Source organism: Zea mays, chromosome 4 (assembly GCF_902167145.1).
Source record: "Zea mays cultivar B73 chromosome 4, Zm-B73-REFERENCE-NAM-5.0, whole genome shotgun sequence".
Taxonomy (NCBI): Eukaryota; Viridiplantae; Streptophyta; class Magnoliopsida; order Poales; family Poaceae; genus Zea; species Zea mays.
Genome location: NC_050099.1, coordinates 101,169,588 through 101,179,022, shown reverse-complemented (window position 1 = coordinate 101,179,022; position 9,435 = coordinate 101,169,588).

Below are 9,435 nucleotides of genomic sequence, written 5' to 3'. Positions count from 1 at the left end.
TTTCATATATATACATATATATAAGCGGCTCAAGGGAACACAAAGGAGAGAGTGACCAGCAACTAAACAAAGACTCTAAGGACTAAACTTAACAAAACTCACTGGAACAACAGATTGAAACAAAAGGATATGGCAAAAATATTTTATGGCTTTTTGGTGGATAGGACGAACACAAAATAGATATAGCTAAGGGTAAAGAGTCTTGCCGTGGTAACTGAGGCTTTGATACCAGATGATGTGTCACGATGCTCGATCTTCATGATGTAGGATCAATCTTCAGATAATTAGCTTCGAAGAAGCCAAGATAACTTGCTACAAGCAGTGATAACTAGTGCAACCTGACAAATAAAACTCGAGGATTCGCCCAACCACACTCTCAAAGAACCAACCAACACAGCATATAATCAATCAAGGAGACCTCGAAGGGAGTAGGAGCACCACTTGGGAGCGCATGAAGCCACCGCTTCTGCAATTATGCGAAGGAATTCATAAGAGAAAAGGGATAGAGATCACTCTCAATATTTGTTAGCACACAGCTGAACAAAAAGGGTTCTGTTTTTAGATTATCCAAAGTTGTCTTACATCATAGACATAGGGGGTATTTATACTAGTAACAACCAGCCTTAGAGAGATATAAACACAAAAGAAAAGTATTTTAACGTGCTAATGTGAAGGAGCCTCTTCAAGAGATCTACAGAGCTTAATTCCGTGTGACTATTTGACTTCTACGCAACCTTCAGTATTTTGATAATAACTTCTCCTAGGAATCTCCAAATGACATGGAGCTGGATGCGTTGGAAAGCTAACTTGATAAGATTTGTCACCATGTATAGCATGCTTAATGAAACTTCATAGAATGATGCAGTTTAATACGAAAACTTGGTCATCAAACAGACTGTTGACCTTCTGACCAGTCAGCACTAAAGTAGATCGGCCGCCTTTCTAGTAGATTTGATTAAGTCGTCCTTAGAAGCATTGAAAACTAGTCTTCCAGAGCTTTCCAAAAAGTACTTATGGGCCTTCATAGCTTTTGGGAATCAAAAGATATGACTGTTTCTTCTGGTAGATTTGATTAAGTCGGCCTTGATATGTTTTGTCCTTCCTCTTTGGTTAACCTAAGTAATATCAACATACACGACTTAAGTAGCATAAAGTTCTCATTAGTGTTTAATTTAAATTCATAAAGTAGCGCGTGCACCTTTTGTTGTAGCTTCTTATCTCGGCTACGTGTAATTGGTCCATCAAAGATTTGGGTTGGTGATGATGTTGGTTGTACTTCAGTTGATGTAGTATGACTTGGGGGTTGTAACATGTTGTTCAATGGCGTGGTCGTATCACATATCCCCTTTGGGTTTAATCTACTAGAGTTATAATACACCTCCAAATATATAACCAAACTACTACCAATAGGAAGGGAAAAGGGAAACTTTGGAGATGAGAAAAGAGGTAACACCTGAATTTAGTAGATATTCGAGAAGAAATTTTATACCCTAAATTTAGGGTGTTACAGATACTATGGTGCACCAGTGTCACACCAACACTATAGCCATAATATATTTCCACAAGTTAGCACATTAACAGGTATATTAGTTACCGGATATAATTATCTTAGAAGAAATAAATGATTTTTGGTGGAGGTCAAAGCATTCTGGAGAAAGATACCTGAAACAGAACAGAAAAGAAGTGTAGCAAGACATGGTTGCCGTTCTAAAGGAATAATGGGCATAAAATGAAAACAATGGTGTCCTACCATTAATAAAAAAACTAAATATATAAAATGCTAACGTGCTCAAGTAAGGCATTATATGAAAGAAGAAATGTCATATTAGTAATGCAACTACTCAATGAAAACAAAAGGTATGCCCTTTCGAAGAGATTGATACTTGAATGCTTCAACTCTATAAAAAATAACATGTATTGCACTACATATGTAGCAAAAAATAAAATAATTAAAAATTCCATAATAGCAGTGTCGGGGACTTGTTCTCAAATGCTTAGCCTTGACAAAGAACAATAATTCCAGAGTAATGCGTTAGCAGTTACATGATTGCGTGAACAGTAGAGGAGTATTGTTCACTATTTATAGGCACAGGACACAGCCTATAAGAAATTACAATCATACCCCTTACAAAAGAATACAATTATGACTCAGACCCTTATGGACTAAAAAGTCATTCCATCTTTAAGTCATGAGCGGTAGCTTCGGTATTACGTATAACCAGGTTTTTCCGAAGGTGTTTCTTCCTGTGGGACCTTCGGCGACGAAGCATGGTCCCAAAAGTAGCTCCTTCGCGGTGCTAGATCGTTTTTCGTAACGAGCTTGATCCGTGAAAAAAGTCACTTAGGCTTCTGGAAGCCGAAGGTCCGAAAAACACCTTCCCTGAGCTCGTTGCCGGGAAACGATACAACTTCCGAGCGTGAAGCGGTCCCACCATGCAGGTTCACCTTCTCGGGTTTTGTGGCCCACTGTTCAGTGGGTGCGAGCGACTGTTTGTCCGGTGTAAAAGACTTTGACGATTCACCTTCTTACCTGCAGCACTATACAAACAGACGGGTAGGTGTGAAGTTACCACAACATTCACTGCTATTGCACTGTTTTGCTACCAAAAATTGAACCATAGCCAAAGCTTGACTTTTGCATTCAAACGAAGCTCCACTTTGGATTCTGCTTCGTCACAAGAAGAGCTTCAGAAAAAAGGTTATTAATTTCCAAAGAATTTTCAAGAAATTTAAAATCAAATGGCCAGAGTACGCTCCACTACTAGGGTTGAGCGTGATGGGGATGAGACCGAAGCCACTGAAACCGTGCCGATTTCCGAAGCAATGAGGCATTCTGGGTTGGCTTCATCAGAGGACACACCTGCTGCCGAAGCAACACAAGCTAATGTTGAAGAAGCTGGTTCCGAAGATGAGTACAGCTGTGGGGTGCCAAGTAAACCTAGTCATCTGGATTTTGGAAAGTCCACCATCTCTGAAGCTGATCTCCCTAAAATGGTGAAGCTGGGCTATTTCAGTGAGGCCAAGAAGGAATTAATTCATTTTGGTGGAGAAGAAACTGTCCCAAAGCCAGGAAAATATGAGGTAGTAGTCTTCAAAAGTTTTCTTAAAGCTGGCTTAAGATTCCCCTTAAACAGGATGATTGCTATTGTACTGAAGAAGTTTGGGGTTTACCTTCATCAGCGAACCCCTAATGCTATCGTTAGATTAAGCGTTTATATTTGGGCCCTTCGTAGCCAGGGAGTGGAACCGTTCGGTGAGGGTTTCTGCCGAGTTCATGAATTACACTACTAGACTAAAGCCAGAGGAGATGGTCTGCACGAAAATTTTGGCTGCTACAACTTTGCTTATCGCAAGACTACGAAGTTTCCAGTGATAAGCTACTGAAGAAAATGGCCAGCCGGATGGAAGTCTGAATGGTTTTATGTTAAAGTTGATGAAGATGAAGATAAATTGGTCCAGAGTCCGCTAGAACTAACCTTCGGAGAGACGAGGCCCTGATGCAACATGATAATGGGGAGCCCGAGCCAGATTGCTTTGGCTGAATTTCGAGTGATTTCAGATCATATTGGCACTAGAGACTTAGTGCAGGAATTTTTCGCTTTTAAAGTGTTCCCAACACTGAGGGAGTGGGAGATGCCGAAGCTGGAGGGAGAAAAGAAAAAGGGAGAACTTGTTCGATTGCCTTATCACTACAAGTTTAAGAAACACTTTAAAAAACCCTGCCAGGAGTGGTTGGACACAATCGAGGTTATGTGCAACGATATCCTCGGTAATTATTCTAAGAAAGAAGATCAGTTAATGACTGCAGCCTTCGGCACTCGTCCGAAACGAAGATTGAATCGGGTGCTAGATGCCTTGAATTTTGATTACCCTGATTATGAGCAACTGGGCGGAGATGCCGAAGGCCCGAAGAGAAAGAGGATTGCCAGCGCCCTTGACAAAGAAGGCACCAAATTGGCTAAAAAGGACAAAGAAATTTCTGAAAAACTGAGCCCTGAGCCGAAGACAGCTGCTCCAAGGAAAAGAAAAGTTGAATCCCCAAAACCAAAGACGTCGGCCCGAGAGGAGGAAACTCCTTCAACACCTTCTGCTGCCGAAGTGGAAGAGATTCTGAAGGTAATGACTGAACCTTTGCCTATCAGGCTAAGTCCGCTGGCGCCAGAACTGACGAAGTTTTTTCAGAAGGACAAAGAAGCTTCGGCAACAAAAAGTCCCGCAAAGCCGAAAAACGAAGAATTATCCAAGTGGCCGATGTCATTCATCAGACACCGCCACCAACATCGGCGTCAAAAATTGTCATTGCCGAAACCACAACCACCGAAGCCGAAACCACCGGAGCCAAAGCCTCCGGAGCCGAAACCACTGGAGTCGAAGCCACCGAAGCCGAAGCTACCGGAGCAACCACTGAAGCCGAAGCCACCGGAGCCGAAATCGGGACCACCGAAGATCCTAATCTAGAAACCACACTTGGTGATATTGACAATATACTTCTGAGAATGGCTGAAGAAGAAGCTGCTGCGGTTGCGGTGAATACGACAATTGAAAAAGAAAAAGAGCAAATTGAAGACACTTTGGAAAAAGAAAATTTTAATTTTCAAGATATACTTGGACAAGAGTTAACAAACACTGAAAAAGAAGAGCTAAAGAAATATGCTATATCCTGTGGATACAAACCAGGGTCTCTGCTATTTGGTGGAGTCAATGAAGGGAAGCTAAGATGCCTTCGGAATCGAACCGAGGCCAAGGTTGTTAGGACTTTCTCAAAAAGCGTTGGCCTGCCGAAGATAGAAACGGACCTCTGCAGGTACCAGCGACAGCATATTGCCAGTAGCTTGCTCTATGCTAACTTCAAGGTACAATCTCAACTTTTTATTTTTTTTAAAATTAAGATGTTTTCTGACGAAGGTTGTTTTGGCAGAGTATACTGCTAAGTAAAGTGCTGAGGATGCAACAAGATCTTGAAGACGAGAAAAACGAAGCTGCCATCAAAGATCTAGAAAACAAAGTCGAAAGTTACGAAGCTTCTTTGAAGAAAAAGGACTTAGTCATTCAAGACCTTGAAAACAAAGTTAAAGATCACGAAGCTGCTTTGGAAAAGAAAGACTTCGTCATCCACTGTGCGGAAGGTTCACTGGCTGAAGCTCAAGCCGAAATTGACAAATTGAACAGCGAATTACTTATAAAGTCAGAAAAATCTGAGCAAGAAAAGAAGAATCTCGAAACAAATCTCAAGACCGAAATTGAGAAGAATTCAAATTTGCAGAAATCATTGAAGGAACTTCAGGAAAAATGCTTAGATTTTGGCAACCGCTGCGTGCAGCAGCTGAAGGCTGTGTTTTACTCAATTGGAGCCAGTTCTGATAAGTTTACACCTTCAGCTGAAAACCTGCCAAGCACCTTCGAATACATTGAGGGCGAAGTTGATGCACTTGACGAAGTTATCGCTGGGCATGCTGATTTCTGCGCCCTATTAGCTTCTCGAGGCACGACTACCACTTTCCTGAAGGCTGGCTGCATGCACGGGAAAATTGTAAATAGGCCAAACTTCTGCTTGTCACCGACAGATTTGGTTGACATCCCCAGCCTAGCCCGGAGCATAGGAAACAGATTTATGACCCAGATTTGGATAAACGGCGGGCGAAAAATGGCTGGTGACGAAGCTCGGAGCCACCTTAAGCCAGTAAGAAACTTATACTTGTTACTTTTACCTTCTCCTTGAATTTTGCTCCTTTCTCATTTCGTTTTAATATGTGCAGGATGATGAAGCTGAAGAATGACAAGCTGAAGCTTAACAGATGCTCCGAAGGACTTCTCTGCAAAAGATTCTAGAGAAATTTTTGTAATATAATTGTAAAGAAACTTATGTAAATTTGTGCATACCTTGTAATATATCTTTTCCCCTTTATCAGTGTACGATCTGCTTTGCTGTGGACGAAAATTTATTTTTGAGCCGAAGGCGAAAAACACCTTCCCTTCTTTTCGTACACAACGAAGCATAAAAATTTCCTCTTTCTCCGAAGTTTTTTCCTCATAGCCGAAGCATCTGCCTTTTCTGTATGATATGATGATAATGATCCTATATATGTCTAAATGAATGTTTATGAATGCAAATGTCATGATGTAATGTATCGTGCAAATGAATATCCGAATGTATATTCGAAACCATAATCATAGCCTTCATTCCCTTGGGAATGACTCAAATCTTTTTGCCGTTTATTTTTCGGCTTCACCGTTTACTTTTCGGTGTATCAGCGCTGACTTTTCGCTGTAAGCCTCCCTTAGGAGCTTCTTGGCCTTTTACTTTCGGTGGAATCAGCGTTTATTTTTCGCTGTAAGCCTCCCTTAGGAGCTTCTTCGCCTTTTACTTTCGGCGGAATCAATGTTTATTTTTCGCTGCAAGCTCTGCATTCCCTTAGGAACGACTTTTGAGCTTCTCCCTGTTTTCTTTTCTTTTTCCTTTGCACTCGATGGTGCGTTCTCAACTTTTACATTTACATCTTTGGGGGATATCGCTCTTATAGAATTGAAATAAGAAAAAGAAAAATTACATGTTGTGGCCCCATTAAAAACCTTTCTCCCCCTTTGGAAAGGAAAAGGGTACCACAAGAAAGAATAGAAAAAATTACATCAAGCTAAACATAATATCGCCGAAGCTCATTCGCATTCCATGATCTAGGAATGTCGTTGCCGTCCATATCCTTTAATCTGTAGAAACCGGGTCTTGACGAAGATACTACCAGAAAAGGTCCTTCCCACTTTAGCTGTAACTTGCCTACTGTCTCTGGGTTGGCTACTCTTCGAAGCACCAAATGTCCTAGTTCAATGTTCTTTAGCCGAACCTTTCTATCACGCCATTTTATTGTTTTAGCTTGGTATTTGTTGTTGTTTTCCACAGCTTGAAGCCTGATCCCCTCTATTGCATCTTTTTCCACAGAGTAATCAGCTTCAGCTTCGTATTCTGCCGAAGCTACTATTCTTATTGATCCTGCTTTGGCTTCTTCCGGAGTTATTGCTTCGTCACCAAACAATAGTTTGAATGGTGTAAAACATGTTGATCTTGATATTGTTGTGTTGTGGCTCCACACCACTTTGATTAATTCGTCTGGCCACTTTCCTCTAGGCTAATTGAAGATTAACTTCATTATTCCTGTCATTATGATGCCATTAGCCCTTTCAACAAGTCCATTTGACTCCGGATGCCGAACTGATGCAAAATGGATCTTCGTGCCAATTTGTTCACAAAATTCTCTGAAAGCTTTGGAATCAAACTGCGTTCCATTATCCACAGTAATAGCCTTCGGCACTCCGAAACGACAAACAATATTTTGCCAGAAAAACTTTTGAATAGTGACCGAAGTTATTGTGGCTAAAGGCTTTGCCTCAATCCATTTAGAAAAATATTCCACTGCCACTACAACATATCTTAAGTTGCCTTGTGCTGGTGGTAACGGACCTAACAAATCAAGGCCCCACCTTTGCAACGGCCAAGTGGGTTGTATTAACTGGGTTAGAGACGAAGGTTGTTTTTGATCTCTTGCACATTTCTGACAACCTTCGCACTTTTGGACTAATTCCGCTGCATCCGAAGCTTCCTTTGGCCAATAAAATCCTTGACGAAAAACTTTTCCAAGCAAAGGCCTAGATCCAATGTGAGATCCACACAGGCCTGCGTGTATTTCCTTCATCAATTCTATACCTTCGGCTCTGGATAAACACTTGAGTAATGGAGCACAGACTCCATGCTTGTACAGCTCCCCTTCTATTATAACATATGGTCGAGCTCTTGCCTCTATCCTCCTGTTATAAGCTTCGTCATCTGAAAGAAAGTTACCCTGAAGGAAAGAGATGATCTCAGTTCTCCAGTCTTCACTATAGACAGGAGATATGTTGAGGACTTCTCTTTCAAGAAGTTCGACCGAAGGTGCTTTTATTGTTTCGAAAAATACTTTCGAAGGTAAGGGAAGCCCCTGTGCTGCTGACTTGGCTAATAAATCAGCATGTTCATTTTCTCCTCGAGGAATATTTTTAACAGAAAACCCTTCAAAGGAAGCCTCAATCCTTCGAACCGTGTCTAAATATTTTTTAAGCTTCGGATCTCTTGCTTTATAACTAATGTCAATATGACCAGAAATAACCTGGGAATCAGTTTTAAGAACCACCCTTCTAATTCCCATTGCCTTTAATTTCCGAAGACCCAAGAGCAAAGCTTCGTACTCAGCAATGTTATTTGTGCAACTGAAATCAAGTCTTGTTGCATAACTAGTTTTAACTTTGGAAGGTGTGACCAACACAGCATCTGCTCGTGCTCCGAAGGTTCCCCAAGAACCATCGCAAAATACTATCCAAACTTCGGCATCTTTACTTGTTTCTTCTTCCTGAGCCCCTGGCGTCCAGTCAGCAATGAAGTCTGCCAACGCTTGGGACTGAATCGAAGATCTATGCACATAATCAATGCAAAATTCATTGAGTTCTGCAGCCCATTTTCCAACCCTTCCAGTAGCTTCTCTATTTCTCATAATATCCTTCAATGGTTGTGAAGAAGGGACAATTATATTGTATGCTTGAAAATAGTGCCGAAGCTTCCTGGAGGCCATCAAAACAACATACAGCACCTTCTCCAATTCTGTATAATTTTTCTTTGATCAACTAAGAACTTCGGATACAAAGTATATTGGGGCTTGCTTTTTGACTTGGCCTTCAAGCTTCTCTTGGACAAGTGCTGCACTTACCACTGAGTGCGAAGCTGCCACATATAACAACAGAGGAGCCCCTGGCGTTGGTGGAGTTAGTGTTGTTAGGTCTATCAAATATTGCTTTAGCTCTTCGAAGGCTCTCTGCTGGACTGGTCCCCATTGAAAAACTTCAGCTGACTTCAGCACTTCGAAGAATGGTAAATTTCTCTCTGCTGATCTAGATATGAATCTATTGAGAGATGCCAGTCTTCCTGTCAATCTTTGAGCCCCCTTCTTTGTACTTGGTGGTTCCATTCGAAGGATAGCTTCGATTTTATTTGGATTAGCCTCAATCCCTTTTGTTGAAACTAGGCAGCCAAGAAATTTCCCTTTCTTCACTCCGAAGACACACTTTTCTGGATTCAACTTTAAACCGGCCTGTCTAAAATTAGCGAAGGTCTCCTGCAGATCAGCAATGTGATTTTCTTGCTTCGTGCTTTTTACAATGATATCATCAACATAAGTTAGCACATTTCTGCCTATCTAAGAATGAAGAACCTTCGTTGTCATTCTGCTGAAGCTTCCTCCAGCATTCTTGAGCCCCTCAGGCATCCGAAGGTAACAATATGTTCCACTAGGGGTTATGAAGCTGGTTTTTGGCTCATCCTCCTTCTTCATCCAAATTTGATGATAGCCTGAATAACAATCCAGCAGACTCATAAGCTCTGATGAAGCTGCTGCATCAACTAGGGAATCTATCCTT